Source organism: Strigops habroptila, chromosome 1 (genome assembly GCF_004027225.2).
Source record: "Strigops habroptila isolate Jane chromosome 1, bStrHab1.2.pri, whole genome shotgun sequence".
Taxonomy (NCBI): Eukaryota; Metazoa; Chordata; class Aves; order Psittaciformes; family Psittacidae; genus Strigops; species Strigops habroptila.
In genome coordinates this window covers 74,147,447-74,164,660 of record NC_044277.2, presented here as the reverse complement: position 1 = coordinate 74,164,660, position 17,214 = coordinate 74,147,447, and the positions used below count along the sequence as shown (strand labels likewise).

General features: G+C 37.8%; 1 protein-coding gene across 4 annotated transcripts in view; it reads left to right on the top strand.

Annotated features, from left to right (window-relative positions):
* CTNND2 (catenin delta 2) overlaps positions 1-17,214 on the top strand; it is a 530,492-nt gene that overhangs the window by 36,846 nt on the left and 476,432 nt on the right. The gene's annotated exons all lie outside the window — the stretch shown is intronic.

Sequence of the window (17,214 nt, the reverse complement as noted above, 5' to 3'; positions counted from 1 at the left end):
GGAAGCTTCTAGAGAGTGGGACACTTGATTGGGTTATAGATGCCCCTGTTTAGCACAACCATGGCACGTTCCTCCTGTTGAAACAAGGGATTGCTCTTGACTATTCTGTGTCTTAAAAAAGACCAGCCAGCAAATGAAAAGTTGCTATAGCTACCCAGTGTGTGGACAGAACCGTTGATTGTATAAGGCTCTGTCTATTTTGTCAGTTATTGCCCAATAGTAGTCCAGTGAAACACTTTGTGAAAGTCAAAGTTATGTTTAACCCCTATAATAAAAAGGAGGTGTGTTGCACATATCTGAAGTCTTCCAATAGAGTAGATTTCTGCAATCCTATTTTGTAGCCCATATAAATGGCATTTTACTGAGGTATTATGGAACATAGATTGATGTCGTTTGTTACATGGAGCTAAAGGAGAATAGAAACGAAGTGCCAATGGTCATCCACAGAATTTGAAGTTAATAAGTTAGCAAATAATGACAAAGAAAAATACAACATTTGTATCTCAGTTAAGCTTATTTTATTCTGTAATGAGTACAGATTTTACATAACTGTAGGACTGGAGCCTGAAAAAATGTGGGGAAAAAAACAACAACCTTGAGAAATCTGCTTCATCTGTTCCATTTAAATTAAAACATTTAGTGTGAAGAACAGTGAATGAGTTTTTTAGGGACCATTGTTTTTTGCCTCTTCTCTTTCGAAAGATGTGTTTTAATTCTAGCACTGAAATGATCTGATGTTATCCTTACAACATTTTCTTCTTAGAGAGATCATAGCATTCTGTTCTCAGAAATGCAAAGTACTATGGTTTTAGGTAGTGTACGATTTATACCCCTTCTCCCCCAAGCCTCATATAGGTAGAATTTGATGAGATTTCTTAAAAATAAGGAATCTTTTATTTAATTGGAGGTGTTTCTTGTCTTGCTTTTCTTTAAGTAGCTTGCTGTAGCATTCCTGTTTTTTCATCCCATTTTTCGCAGACTTTGGGTCTCTTCTGGTCTTTCATAAGCATCAACCAGTTTAGGTCTTGGAGATGTTTGATAGAATGTGTTGTCAAATCTAGGTCTGCTGGTCATTGTTTTCTTCCATCTTTCGACAGTGTTACTCTGATCAGGTGAGGTAGTACTCTTTAAACTTGGCTTAGGGGCCTCATATTTTACACGTCTTTCTTACATGTTTTACATACCTCAACCTCAGCATATCTTCCTGAATCTCACTCCATCGAACTTCATTGTTAAATATTACCCTTATTTTTTCTGCCCATCAGTTGACAGATTTGTTCAAGGTGTTGTGATTCCTGTTTCTGTGTTAGGCTCATGTCATTTGCCTGAAGTAGTTGTCTTAGGTACTAATTATCTTTCTAAATGCTTAGGTAGTATTTAACATATAGTTGCCCCTTGCAAGTATAAGTGCTTCAACTCAAATAGAGATTATACACATTGAAGCCAGCCTGTTCAGGTTTGGCCTATGAACTACAATGGGAATCGTAAATAGGGACATTGTGAGAAGTTACCAAAGCCTTTTATGTGCAAAGATTATTGCAAAGACTGACACAGAAGAAGGGTGAGAAATGGGGCGTGTTACTTTTAATAAAGATACAAGGAACGTGTGTCATCGAAGAATGTTAACACATTCAGGAGAGAGCTGAATACAATTGTAAATGATAAAGTAGACTGATAGCACAAGGTAATAAAAATGCTTAAGAATAGAGAAAATCATAGCTTTTCAGATCAGCTCTAAGCAAGATGTCAAATCAATGTGGGAGGCGAATATCTTAGGATCACAGATGTATTGAAATCTACTTATGTAATTTTGAAAATTTTAATTCTCTAAATATGCAAATAAAACGATTTGGTGGGTGACTTTATAGAAAGCTTAAATTTTGGCTTTAGAAGAAAAGAGCTGGATAAAATGTCTCAAAAAAGGTTCCTATATGTAACCATAAAGTGACTTAAATATGGTAAAATTCATTAAAGCTTTCAGAATTTCTTCATTGAAATAACTGCCATTTTTTGATGTCATCTTAGCAGGGCTTCTAGAAACTGCTACCAGTCGAAGCCCATGGTTAAGAAAAGAGCTAGCATAAGCCAGGAGTACCTGGTTTTTATATTCACTGTGCCATGTTAAAAGCAAAAATGTCTACTTGTATCCTTGAGTAGTAACTGCTGCTGGAGAGTCTTTTTGTGTTAAAATAACACTTTTTAGAAATCTGCAAAATTGATGGGAAGCTTCTTTCCCTTTCATGACTCAATGCAATAATAAGTCAAAAGGCATAAGGACAATTTAATACTGAGAATAAGCAGTAAATTCAAGAGGCTATATCTGAATTGTGTGCCAAATCATAAAAGGCAAATTGCACTGCTTTTGTCATGATGCAAGTTTCTTTTAATCTGGTGAAGTACAAACTTTGATTTTTAAGTCTCAAAGAATGTGGTTCAGTACCAATTTTAGAAGTGCAAATTGATGTATATTGTTAAAAAAATAGATTAGTGCTGTTGGATAAGCTAACTCAAGTATGTCCACAGCTCCCCGTCTTTTGTGGTTTGCTGTTCTGTGACTTCGAATGGCTGATCTGAACTATGTATCATTTCAGGGAAAGAGTGTACTACAAAAGCTTGAAACAGAAAAGGTATTAGTTTGCCATCTAATTCTGCAGCAGTTACTGACAGAGGCAGGGAGCCTCAGTCCTAGTACTGTGTGACACTGAGCTGCATCACACAGGCAGGAAATCTGGCCTTGGTGGTATACGAGGTGACCACTACTTCAGGGTGAATCATTCTTTTTCCCTTTCTGCTGGGCCTGAGCCCTGTCTCCAGAAGTTACTGTCATCCACATTCTTCTGCAGAGCTGCTCTGCAGAAGTGTATGGCATACGCAGCTTGGGTGGGAAAGCTGCTTGAGCTGAAAATGAATGTGAGAGCTTTTGCATTCCATTGACTTCCATCAGCTGAAGACTTTTTTGAAACTCGGCAGCTGGTGAACACACTTTCTGCTCCTGGGAGCTTCAGTGTCCCAGTGGGTGTTTACTATGGCCTCTGCAAGGGACTGGCACTGTTTAACATGTTTGTCGGTGACATGGACAGTGGGATTAAGCGCACTCTCAGCAAGCTTGCCAACACCACCAAGCTGTGTGGTGCGGTCACAGGTCCACACACTGGAGGGAAGGGATGCCGTCCAGAGGGCTCGAGAGGTGGCCCATGCAAACCTCATGGAATTCAACAAGGCTAAGGGCAAGGTCGTGCGCTTGTGTCAGGGCAACCCCAAGCACAGCTACAGCTGGGCAGAGAATGGATTGAGAGCAGCCTTGAGGAGAAGGACTTGGGGGTGCTGGTTAATGAGAAGATCAACACAAGCCAAGAGCACGCACTCGCAGCCCAGCCAACCGTATGTTGGGCTACATCAAGAGGAGTGTGGCCAGGATGTTGAGGAAGGGGATTCTGCCCCTATATTCTGCTCTCGTGAGAACCCCCCCTGCAATACTTTGTTCAGCTCTGAGGCCCCCAATGCAAGAGGGACATGGACCTGCTCGAGCAAGTCCAGAGGAGGCCACGAAGATGATCAGAGGGTTGGAGCACCTCTCCTGTGAAGACAGGCTGAGAGTGCTAGGCTTGTTCGGCCTGGAGAAGGCTCAGGGGAGACCTGATAGCAGCCTTCCAGTACCTAACAGGGGCCTAGAAGAAATCTGGAGAGGGACTTTTTACAAGGGCAGGTAGTGACAAGACAAGAGGGAATGGCTTTAAACTGACAGAGGGTAGGTTTAGGTTAGATGTTAGGACAAAATTCTTTACTGTGAGGATGGTGAGACGCTGGAACAGGTTGCTCAGAGAAGAGGCTGCCCCATCCCTGGCAGTGTTTGGTGTTACCAGCGTTGTTCCCAGGCTGAGAGTCAAAAACACAGCACTGCACCAGCTACTAAGAAGGAGAAAAATGGCTGCTACAGCTGAACCCAGGACAAAGGCCAGGTTGGAAGGGGCTTTGAGCAACCTGGTCTAGTGGAAATTTTGGATCCTGTATTTTATTTGTTGTTCTGCTTTTTGTGTGGGCTGCTTTTTTTTTTTTGACGGTTGCCTCTCCTCTTCTGGCCCCAGAGATTGTATCCAGAGAAACAGCACACTGTTCTGATACTTTTAACTGGATGGTTTAAGCTTGGCATCTGACAGGTATCAGGGCAATGGGCTGCTTTGAGAAGTTAGCTAGTTGTCTCTTTGCTGGTTTATATTGCCCTTGCAAGGAGACCTCTGAAATTCATGGTGATATAGGGGAAGTGCAATATCATCTCATTACTATCAATTCAATAATAGCAAATAGTGTGTATTGCTTTGTAGAGGCATTGTGTGGTAAGCTTTACTTCTGCTAAATAGGATCGATTTAGATTACTTTATAAACCTTCCTTTAGTAGCATAAGGAGCAGCTATTCAGATACCCAGCTTACATATTTTGCTTATAGTGTTTATGTCATGTGTACTACATAGTATGAAGATAATTCAAACAATGCATTAAGATGCAAGATGATTCACCAGCAGTGAGCTACAGATGGTCTGTTATTGAATTACAAAGTAACAGTGGGAAGGCAGGGACAGTAATTATAGTATTTACCTGCACAGGGACCAGCAAGCTGTTCAGAGTTAGTTGCGTGTGAGGCAGCATTACTGTTTTACACAGTGAACATTATCTTTTTTGTTCACTTACTGGTAATAGGGAGGCAACTGAGAAAAAGAAGCCATCTTCAGGTTGGGTTGGCATAGACCAAGAGCCCATTAATGTCCATTCTCCAAATTTTTACTTCTATGTCAAGTATTAGTCAAAACTGGCATTATGCACAAAAGATCATAGCCATGTATGTACCATCTCTGTGACGAAGTGAACAATTTCCTGTGGGGAAAAAAGTGAAACACATGCTTTGCTACAGTTTAGCTCTGTATCTAATAGACCAAATACATTTTTGTCCTTTTTATCATTTTTGATACATACTCATGTAATGTGCTTTTGTATTTCTAATCCAACTGCAGTATAGATAAGCACTTCACAAACACATTCATCGTAAGAGGGATGAAACGAGTATGTAGCAATGTGTAGGTATTACAACAAAGTATAATCATTTGTACCCAGTTTACAATTAAGTAGGCAAAGAACTCTGGCAAAAAGTAACATCTAAGTGATTGGCTGGGAAGATGGTCTAGCATATTATTTAAAATGTATTTTGATGACTTTGAGATAAAAAGGATTAAAATTATTAGACAAAGTCTAGGTAGAAATGAATTACGCAAACTCATTTTCTTTTTAGTGGTCTGACTACCTGTTTGAAAAATGTCCATGCGAGAACAAACTCCCCAAGGCATTTTTCAGGATGTCTTATATGTTACAAAACAGTAGAAAGCCTGATTACCCGGTAGGTTCTATTGACTGACATCTTGTGCAATTCTGTCTCTCTTGGTGGAGGAATTTTGTCTCAGATTCCCTTGAATTTGCTGACTTGGCAGAATTGTGCAGTCCTGTTCAATGTTAACAGGTGCACCCAAATTTTCCCTCTTTAAATAATTCACTGTGTTTTGAAACTCTTTTTATAAACAACATCTGACAGTACAAGACTGCTTGTATTGTTTCTATTCTTTGCATAGAAATGTCATTCAATCACACATTTGATTTCATAGTTTAAGTATGAATCTAATATTAAGCACATGTCCCCAGTTCTGCTTTGTGCACGGTATGTTGAGCCAAACAGATGCATATAGTAAATGCTTATGTATATTACTTCATTGGAACCACAGTAACTAATATTTTACCCTAGATTAAAGCCTTTTGTTTTATTTTATTGTCTCAAAAATCAGAATTTAAGGCATGAGGACTTGGAAAGGATGATAAATTGGATGGCATGTTAACTGTGGCTAATGACTTTAAATGGAAGAAGCTTTTTAAAATGGTGGAAAATGACTGATGTAAAATACAACATATTCTTCTCACTTTTTTTCTCATAGTCAAAATGCTCCCCTCAAGCTGCTGCAGATGGTTACAGTCTTTTTCAGTCTTGAATTTCCACAGCATTAGGCTTGATTATTTCTGTGGAATTGCTTTAGGGAACCCAACATCAACACTCATTTGCAATATCCAAGTAAGATGATGCAGTGTGATAGCTTGCTCTCAAAAGAAGGTCGTTATTTTTTTCTTTAACCCTTCATGTAGAAATTCTATATCCAGACCTATTCTCAGTAATGCCAGTAGCTCCCTTAGTAAGAGGGAGGCTGCTGTTGGCAAAGGTTTAATGTAAGCTTTCATGGTGCATTTAAGTTTCTATGTCTTTTTCTCTATTAACATAATTCCATACAGTATTTGATACTGTTTCTATTGCTCATTTAAAGATTAATATAATCTGTCATTTCACGTTGTTTCATTTGGTTTGTTTCATACAATCATTAAAAAATTGAGTTAGAGGAGACCTATGAGGTCATCCCATCCATCCCTGGAGTCCAAAGGCAGAAGTAACTCTGCAAGTAAATTATTATTGCCATTAAGTAAAATGTCACTTTTCAATTCAAACTTTCCCTGCTGCAGATGTTTGATTAGCTTGATCGTGACCAATTTGCATGTTCTTTCTCCTATGTAACAGATTCAGCAGTACTGCAGTTCTAAGTTGTTCTGCTTCAACTGTGTATCCAACTAGTACAGCGAGCGATAGAGGTGTTACATCCTGTCTCTTTCTACCTTCCAGTAAGTTATTAGGGGACCCAGAATTCATATGAGCATTGAAATTTTTCCTACTTAGCCAAACCTGAGCTTTTCAGTTCTGCTATTTTAATAATAATAATACTAATATAATCATTATGTAGTCATAATTGCTTATAATAACCATTGTTTCAGTGGCACTCTGTTCCCAACCCTTCATAAAATCCTAAAAACCCCCATACCTTGGTGGCCCACCAAATTTTACAAGCTTAGTCAAGGCAAATGAAACAATTCTGAATTTAGCAACTGAAGGAAGGAAAAAAAGGAGGGATTGTTGCTAAGGAGAAAAAGCAGTATTTTTAAGAGAACTGATTTAAAAAAAACCCCAGTGCTTTCAGGAAGAGAGAATGGGAGGCATAATAGGTGCACACCCTCCCCCACCAAAAGAAAACCAACAACTCAAAACCCCCTAACAAAATAACTCCACCCACCCCCCAAAACCTCCCCAAAAAACAAGTAGGAAAATATTAAGTTTGGTATACATGGAAAAAGATATGACTGGGAGAATGTCAGATCAAATGAGAGAAGAAATGTAGCTTGTTTTGGCATCTTGAAGTGTTCATATTTTCAGAAAGGTTGTTATTAGTAACAGTGTAAGAAGCTCATCAGTGGAGCTGCTGAACAAAGTGTATGTTCTACTTGAGCTGCTGAACAAAGTGTATGCTCTTCTTAAGCTGCTGAACAAAGTATACTCAACTTAAGCAGTGAGTTTGTCTGTTGATTCAAGAAGGAATCTCCCTGAAAAGTAGAACAATTTTTGTCTTGTCTTAGGTTGCAGTGTCAGAGAGAACCTAAAAGATGAAGGAAGAGATGATACCACTTGTGGTGAAAGGACGAGGAAGGAGCTGCTTAGTCTTGTTTTCGGTTGTATCGTTATGTAATCACACTTCAAAGGTCACATGGAAGTGTTAATGGGGAGCCTACTGACATGTAGGATGTTACTCTGTAGCGTATCATAAAAAGGGTTTTGGCATTTACTGGATTTCTTCTTCCCCCCTTTCTTTGTGTTTATGAGGAACGATACCTGATATTTGTAATGTTTATAAGAAAAGAAAAGCCTATAAGTTTTGGTGTGTTTTTTGTCTTCAGCTTTATAGCTCTTCACAGTACATAGAGTATTACTTGCCAGGATTATACACATAGATGTGCAGTGCCCCTTCTGACACACTGCTCTTTGTAGTTGTGATTTGGCTTATGCAGACTGCTAGTAAGATTGCAGAAAATGAGGTTACCCTTGGCATTTCTTTTATGAGCTGTAGTCACCAGTGCACTCCATATGTCTTCTGTAGTTAGAGTTCTCTGTAACATTAGGTTATTCCTTGTCGTGGTTCTGTTATCTACACACTTGCTTCAGTGCCTTTTTACTTTCCTATTTAGAAAACACTGTTGGTGGCATAAGTCCCTGTAAATTTTCCAGATGATATTCAACTTGGAAAGTACCTCAGGAGGACTTTACTCCAGCCTCCTGCTCAAACAGGCGTTTGTCCTTCCTGTCTCAGAAACTTGCTCCAAGAGGACTTGCGCCATGATTTTCCCTGGGGCTGAAGAGAGGCCGTAGGCTTTGTTATGTTACCGTCCAGCTCTTTCAGCAGCCTTGGATGTGGTGCAGCAGGTCCTACAGACTTGATAAGTAGAGTTCTCACAAGTTAATAGCTTACCTGAGTAATTCCTCTCCTCCTTGTACCCTGGCTTTCAGCACAGAGGCCCAGGAGCCTCAGCAGTGTCTACTGGCACTTGATTACCCAGCCCATTAAACCACATTTTCTTTGTTTTTAATGTAGCAGTAGAAGATCTAGCTAGCTAATTGCTATCTAGGAGCTCTGCAAGTCACTACCTAGGGAACGGAGGAGGGAGTGAAAAGGGAACTGAAGAACTTTAAGAGCAGCAGTCACTCTTCAGGAGTAAGGGGGAGAGGCTTTGCTTGCTAGCAGATCTGCAAGTACGTGCTGTAAGAGAGAATGGGAAGGAGGAGACTTGAAAAAGGATGAAAAGGTAGTGGCCACAGCTTGGGAAGGAGGGGACAACTTCTGCATAAGGGTTAAACCAGGGGTAGAACCAGCTGATCAGGGAAACCTGTGGAAAACCCCATTTTAGATAGATCAAAGTCTGCCTCAGTGACCTCAAAGTATGATTATTGTTCTTGGTTTTCAAAAAAACTGCCATAATCTTTTTCATTTTAGTGAAGCATTCGTCTCATACTAGACTGCAGAAACTTGCTGGTCCTGTCACCACACTGAGCTACTGCCCAAGACATATGCAGCTCTCTCGGAGAGGTTAAGATTCATAAGTAGTATCATACTGTTGGGGCAGCAAGTCACACCTCTGTTTTTGCAAGAGTGGGAAGAGGTAAGCATTGATTCATAGGACAGGAGAGACTTGAAAATAAAAAGTGTAAGTTATAGTAGCAAAAATGAAGTTTAGCACGGGGCAATTGCAGTAGAAAAGAGGGCAGGTAAAGAAAAGAAAGGATTTCAGACCAGAAACATGTGTGACTGAAGAAGGAGCAGCAGAGTTGAAGAATGAGTTGAGGACTCTCAGTCATTGCAGTCACTTTACGTGGTGGAAGAGCCTCCTCATGTTTGCTACAGTTTAAGAACTTTTATTGATGCTGAAGTTGCATGTGGTGGTGTCAGCTCTCTCTGAGTTTGGACCTAATTATCCCCATTGAAGCTGCAGAGCACTTTGGTGCAGTACTTTTAGTTTAGTTTTCTAAAATCTGATTTGCTCATAAAACTGCTCTGAGAACTGAACAAGAAGCTCATAGGAAATGCAGTGAAGTGAATCAGGGTTTCGTTTTAGGGTTCACTGTTTGTCCAAATGGGATTTCTAATGTATATACAGCTGCTCTTAAAAAAAAAAAAAAAAAAAAAAAAGAAAGAAGAAAAGAAAAAGAGGCAAAAAAGCATATTTTGCTTATATACTTATATTCTGCTATAGGAATGGGGAAATTACCATTTGTCATAAATTAAAAAAAACCAAACCAAACCAACAAACACAAAACATCTGTTTAATTAAGTTTTCCAGATATTATTTTTCTTAAATACATGTTCAAGTGTTTGACTTCCAACAACCTTGCCTTGCTTTTATTTCCCTTATTCTTGCATTCACTGTATTGTTTCCAGCAATCTAAGCTGTTTAATGGGTTTACACAGCTTTAAATTGCATTTGAATCACAGGCTCAGATCATAATACACATGACTAAAAATCCTCATTTACAGAAATCTTTTTTCTTTACAGCTTACTGTACAAACGTAATATTTCTTTGCAAGCTTATAAGGTTACTTTGTTTATATATGATATCTTTGACATTTGAATTTCTTCATTTGTTTAAGAAAACAGTGTCAGCTGTGTATAAACTAGTCATCAAGAGACAGAAATAGTGTTTTAAAATGAGATAGTAGTTCAAACTTGTTGAGCCATGGCCAATTCTCACTCCTTGATTTCCTAGCCTAAGATAACTTGTTTTGTAATACAATAGAATGGATGCTGTTCTAAAATAAAGACTGAAACAAACAAAGAAAAGAATTAAATCAACTTTCCGGCCTTCGTAACTTTGCTCTCCTCCATCAATGCAATTTGTTTTGATACTTTTGTACAGATTAATTGTTTGCAAAGCGCTTTTCAGATAAGTGTTAAATAAATGCTTAATATTATTACAAGTATATTTGTTTGCCATCCACTCATTTAATTGACCTCTGCTTTAATAGAGCTCATAATGACAATCAGTTAAATCCTTTTTCAGCCTTCATTGATCTTCTTTCATGCCATACTGTGTTTTCTAACTGTTTTTCATCTCAAATCCCTTCAGAAGATAGGAATAAACCTAAAACTGCTCAGAAGTATTTTGGCTTCCCGCTCTGTTTCTCAAGCTAGGTGCAGAATATTTCAATTACAGAAATTCTGAATAAGCACGCTTATTCCAGGGCCGTACAGCTTAAAGCATGATGACCCTAATCAGTTGAAGTGAAATACACCAGAACTGTGATACTTTATCTATATTTTTGAGAAGAACACAGAAAACACCTCAGGTATTTGTTCTCTTCAGTGGCAAAAGTGAAATAGTCCTAATAATTTTTATTGCTCACATGGGGAATAATTGGTCAGTTCTATATTTCAGCTGCAACACCCTACAGCGGGAGTAAATTTCAAGAAATATTTTCATCTCTTCTGTCATAATTTACTTTTTCTTATTGCAATACTCCTGAAAATGTCAGCTTCCATCATTGTGTCCTCAGCAAGACCATAAGCTTGTTTAATGCTTATTTTTTAAAGAAAAATATTTTAACTCAGTTTTGTGGGGTTCTTTTTCATAGAGTTGTGCAGGTGGTTTGCCAGTGACTATAAAACTTCTAAAATCCCTTTGCTGTGATACATGTTCCATACTGATGTTTTAGACAACTAATTTTCCAAGATCTCTTCTACCTCTATATTTGACCGCACATATTACTTGTCAAAGTAATTAACTTGAAGCTGAGTTAGTTTTACTTTTAATGGAAGATTCTCCTTGTAATAGGGGTGCATTTTGTATCAAATCTATTTATTAAAATGGAAAGTCCTAATTATGCTATAATTTTTCTGATACTTGTGAATAATTTGGAACAGTAAAAACCTGCCTACCTACTTGTTGGGATACATCATGAAAAAGAACATAGATGTGAAGCTTGCTAAGAGTGGAAATGAGAAAGGCCTATCAAGATGAGTGAGAAACACATAAGAAATGCCTTGAAATATCAGCGGGTGAGATAGGTTTTAAGGTTTCTTTCATCTATAATCATCTTCCAGAGCTACAAATAGTGCAGAAAATCACAACAAAAAAACCCCATCCTGCAAGTACTGACTGGCAAAAGGAAGAGAGTTTGCCCAGAGCTTGTACCTCATAACTGTGGTGAGGTTACTTTTTAAGCTTAAGATAATGATTCAGAGATCCTTGCTGCAACTGAGCTGTTAAATAAAGGTTAATGAAGTGATCTGTATAAATGTTGAATTATTAATTATTGCATTGAAATGGATTAAAATCTAAGTCAATAGGAATGTTTCTAAATACCTGCTTTCATAGCAGTGAAAACCATTATCTGGAAGAAAGTATTTAAAGACAAAAAGATAATAAGCAATTAATTTTCAAGAAAACTAGGGAATAATGCTGGTTAGAAATAAACCAGGACAGAAAAGAACAGCAGCAGGAAAAATACAATCTAAAGGCAGTTTAAAACTATGTATATACTTGTGTGTATGTATACACATCCAAATAGATAAAAAGTTCAAGCTATTGTATGTAAATACAATCAGAAGGAATCTGAGAAATGTAGAAAACTTAACAAATGGTAAGAACTATAAACAGAAAAATTAAGGCAACACAAAAGTGGTTTTTGAAGGATAACAGAGGTTGGTATCACACAGCACATTCGCAGTCAAAAACTATTCAGAGAATGAGAATTACCAAAGGACTAGTAAACTTCCTCTGTGGTGAAAGATTCAAGAAACCTGGTCTGACTAGTTTATCAAGGGGGTGATAAAAGGTACCTGTCTAGGAAAAAGATGACTGACAACAGGGTTAATTTGAAGTCCAGCAGAAGTAAATTGCTCAAGCTCTGGAAATTGAAACTATGAAAGTTCAGACTCGGGTAGCAAATTGCTAATCGTAAAAGTATATAAGGTTTGGCAAACTGTTGTAAGAATTATCACATATATACCATCAAGATCATTCGACTACGTGTACTGTATTTTAAAATGAAAGTGCTTAATTCAGAGAAACGTTGTAAGTTCTTTTACTTTGGAAGCCAAAGGGGATATAGTTACAAAATACTTTCTCTAGTCCAACAAACTTGAGAAGTAATATTAAAAAATCTCAAATGTCACTGTTCAAAATAATTTTTATTACTCAGTAATCCTTCATAATACAAAATGATTAGGTTCACTGATTTGCAGCAGTGTAGTTTGTACTTCATACAAGCAATGTTACACCAAGCTAGTGCTAGCTAGGCAGTCAGAAGCATGTGTCTAGAAAAAGGAATGCAAGAGAGTAAATATTAACCGGTACTTCCCAGGATGATTTTTACTTCCTGGATCAGAAGTGGTGCATTTTGAATTTTTCTCCCCTTGAACTCATGTACTTTTTTAATATCTACTGTATCCTAAGGTGTTCCACAGCTTCACTATGTCTTGTCAGAAGAACTACCACCTTACTATGAATCAGCCACCACTGATTCATCTGATGATTGCTTAGTCTTGTTCTGGAAGAGAAATTCCTTATTTACTACTCTTCAGTAATATTTCCTTTTTAGACATGGTATTTCTTTATCTTGTTTACTTGCTTTTCAAATAGTAGTTCTCCATTTATGAACTTTCTATTACTCATCTGATTTTATGATCTCTGATCATTTGAAAGAAGAGGGGACCAGATCTGAATAGTAGTCAAGATGACTGGGTGAGTTTCCTGACTGCTTGCCAGTGAGGAAAAAAACTTGATCATCCTCCTTGAAGTATTTTCTGAAAAGTTGTAATGACTTCAGACTCGTATCAGAGCTGAAGAAGTTCTCTGTGGAGCCAGAATCTTCCTCTTAGACTTTTGTAGGCACAGTAATTTCTTTAAACAGCTGAAGGCCCAGAATGTCAGAGAACGGGTTTTGATGCATTCTGTGCTGACAACAGATAATTACAATAAGGAAGATTTCATAGAATTTTGCTTCAAATGCGTATTTAAATGATCTAAGCTAAATTATTACCCAGTATAATGATGTTGCTGAAATCACTGTGACGATGGCTGACCAAAGGAGTGTTACTAAAAGCCAATATCAGCAACAGACTTCTGGTTTGGATTTCAGGAGGAAAAAAGTTGCATGTTGAAAGTGTGGATACTGTTTTCTGTCCTTTTCATCTTTGCCATTGTACATGGTTGTATGACAGAAGCCCTCCGTCACTTATATTTTCCTAACTAGGATAACTCTTAAGGTTTTTCACTTAGGAACACATTCAGATTAGAAAGGAAATAAGCACTAGCCATCTACCACAATGGTTTTCTAATGATTCAAACTGAGCATCTAAATTGTGTTGTGAATTTTAGGCATAAAAGGTAAGGGAATATGTGTTGAAATTACAGGATAAGTACAAAACACACTGAATGCACCAAAGATTGTATTGTAGGTCTTGTGTCTATATTTCAGCAAAATTGTATTTGAGTCTACTTGGCTTTTGGTTCAGATACTTTCTTGACAAAATTATTTCTCTGTGTGGTTAAGAAAACGAGAGATGAAGAACACTAGCAATGAAGTGGTTTGGTCATCTCAAAACTTTATTAGCAGAGACACAAGAGTGGCAGAGTCCCTCCAGAGTTCCAAGTGCCAGTCTTCTTCTGGGGCAGATAACTAGGCTGCTACACTAAAAGTGTTGAGAGAAGTTCACATGCATGAAGATTTACTAGGAGCGATCTGTGGCTGGTGGCACGTATTGACTCTAATGGTGAAAGTTATTTTGGGGAAAATAGAAAAAAAGAGGAGAGGAGGGGGGATGAGAGACAAAGGGCAAACTTGGTGGCTAGCTGGGAGGAGAAGCACCAGGAGGACCCCAGGCGAGCATCTTTTCCTGTGTGTCCTCTCTAGAGCAGCGAGTGTTTTCCCCCATGGTATTTTTCCCACGGTAACTATGTAGTGTTCTTCAGGACCCTCTCAGACTCCCAGCTGTTTGCTCCTGCATGTGATGCTGTTAAAGCTGGCAGGAGCACGCTCAGATCAGCAGAAGGTGCCACACACTTTTCTGCATGTATATGTTACCTGCCCAAATGTAAACCAAGAGCTACAAATGAAGGGCTAGGAAAAAGGGGGAAGGAAGGAGTGACCAGTGCAGTTGCTTTCTTTGAGAACCACCATAACAACACTCTTGGGGTCTGCAGGTGCAAGGCCTTGGGTGTGTAATAACACTAGAGCAATTGCATGGGAAGAGCAGTTAAAAACAGTGCCATTGAAGCTCTGGAAAAAACCAGTTCCCTAGCAGCTTGGGTGAAGGGATACAGAGCTGCAGCTACAGGGCTTCTATCCGTCCAAAAGGCAAGGCACAAAAAGCACTGTGTGAAAAATACCTCTTGGTCTTCATCACAAACAGATGTGTTTAATGCATCTCTAGTTGTCTGTAAGATGTTTTTGCCCTTCCAAAGCCTAGTTATGATGTTTTACAATCACTCAATGCACTTGCAGCTACTCATAATTGAGTAATGTTATGTTAGCTGAATTAGTATGCAGTCATGCAGTGACACTGTCTCTTGGTTTGAGCCTGGTAAGCTCTACTTTACTTTTTTTTCTTTATTTATTCCCCACTCCCCGCTCCCCATTTGAACCTTGCTATTTGTTTCTGTATCCTCCTTCCATTTGACATCCTCCTTTTACTTCTTCCTTGTTTTTCGTACTAAAAAGGGAGTGAATTACTCATTTAGTACTTAAGCCATATATTGATTGCCTTTAATTTTTTCCCCAAACTTACTATGTAAAACCTTCCTTGTTCATTTCTGTATCTAGTAGTTGTATCCATATTTAGCTATTTTAAAGTGAAATGAAATATGTCTTAATGGTTACCAACCAAAGGAAGTTAACTCTTTTTAAGGATATAAAAAAGAATAAAAATAGAAAAAGAATTTTAAAATGTAGTGACTTAGCTTCATTTTGATTTAAATCAAAGAATCATGAAGAAGAAGCAGCATCCTTTGTGTATACCACAATTGATATTTCTGCATAAAGGTGTTTGAAAGATGTAGAATGCCTAAGAGGGAACATTAAAGAGGGCAATTTGAATAATTCTTTAGAACTTCAAATAAACATGAGTTTGTTTTTAGATTTTACAAGCTGAATTGGCAATCTTGGCTGAGACAGAAGTCAAAATTTTATCTTTTTATTCCACAGCAAATGGTAAAGAAGCGATAAGCCTGATGTTTGGGGTTTTTTGTTTTGCTGGTTTTTGTGTGTGTGGATACTCAGTACACAAATTTTTTGCTTTTTACATGCATAATTCACAAAGTGCTTTAGGGATTCAACCAAATCCAAACATGCCTGTACAACACAAATAAATAAGTAAACACTGTTTGTGTTTAAGCCAGTGAGTACATTAGGAAGTTTACATTTTGAATGTGATAAATTATGTGAGGAATAATAAATCTTATCAAGAATGACATTTTAACTTCGATTTTTTTAGACAAAACTGACCGATTGCCAGGATGTTTCTGTTCATACAAAAAGATTGTGAAACTTTAACAAGAAGGCAAAATCAAGGATGTATTTTTCACCTTTTTAAAAAGATTTGCTATCAAAAAGAACCCAAAAAAAACTGTGGACAAGATTTGTTCATCTTTATTAACATATTTTATTGTAGTTTTTTTTTTGTCTTTTGGGAGTTTGGGTGTTTAAAATTACTCGATAAAAGAAAAAGTGTAACAAGGAAAGGAATGTAATCTGCACTTCAGATAGGGAGGTTGTTTTTTTTAACACTTTCGACACTTGTATTAAACTGGGCACTGATGTTTACCACTGAAATCAGAGTACAAGATTGCTCCTTTAATCAGGCCATCTCTGATGGAAATATGATTTTGGGTTTTGCCCTAGATCATAAACTTGCTGAGTTCAGGTGTTTATTTGCAACATACCAACTCAGAAAGAACTCTTAAGAGAGCTGTTTGAAGAAAACACTATGCTGATGGTATTAGACCTGTGTCATCATACAGAATGGGTAAAGAAGGTACATCTAGTGTGTGTGTGGGGAGAAGGTGACAGCAGACATACGTATACATGAGTTTGTCCCTGAAAAATCCCAGGCAACAGAAAGAATGCATTCCTATTATAGCTGTTTCCAAACAGCAGGGTGAAGAATAATACCAAAATGCCTATTCTTCCTGGAAGTGTCACACTTCATTATATTCAGGCTAGTTGCCTAGAATAGATGCATTTGATTTGGGTATTTAAAGTTGACTGGAAAATAATGTAACACTTAAGGCTTAGATACTATTATGAGGTTCTTTTGATTGTTTATTTTGTATTACAAAATATGAGTATAATGATCAACAAAACTAACTATAAGTATTATAAAATCAAGCTTTAATCCATTCAGGTTTTTTGGATTGTGGGATGACTTGCTCATTTAAACCAGCCCCATTATACCTTGGTAGTAAAAAAAATTCATTCAAGTAGATAATTATAAGAGTAATAGGAAAATCTGGTATGAAGCAAAAGCAGAAAAAAGAACAGTGGTTTCAAACACCGAACAAAAAAATTATTTATGACAAACACAGAATAAGGACAAAGACAAGCATCTCTTGTTCACCATGTTCCCAAAAATGATAAACACAACAGCTTAGTCGATATTCTCAGTGCATACAGCGGGGTCTAGCTGGTACCAAGAATGTGCTGCCCAAGAGGCCATTGGAGGGCACTGCCAACCTCATCTGCTTCACTGCAAGGTGTCCTGAGGGAACCCCAAGGTGAGACTCCAAGTTACAGCGTATTGCAATGTTGGATGGCATCC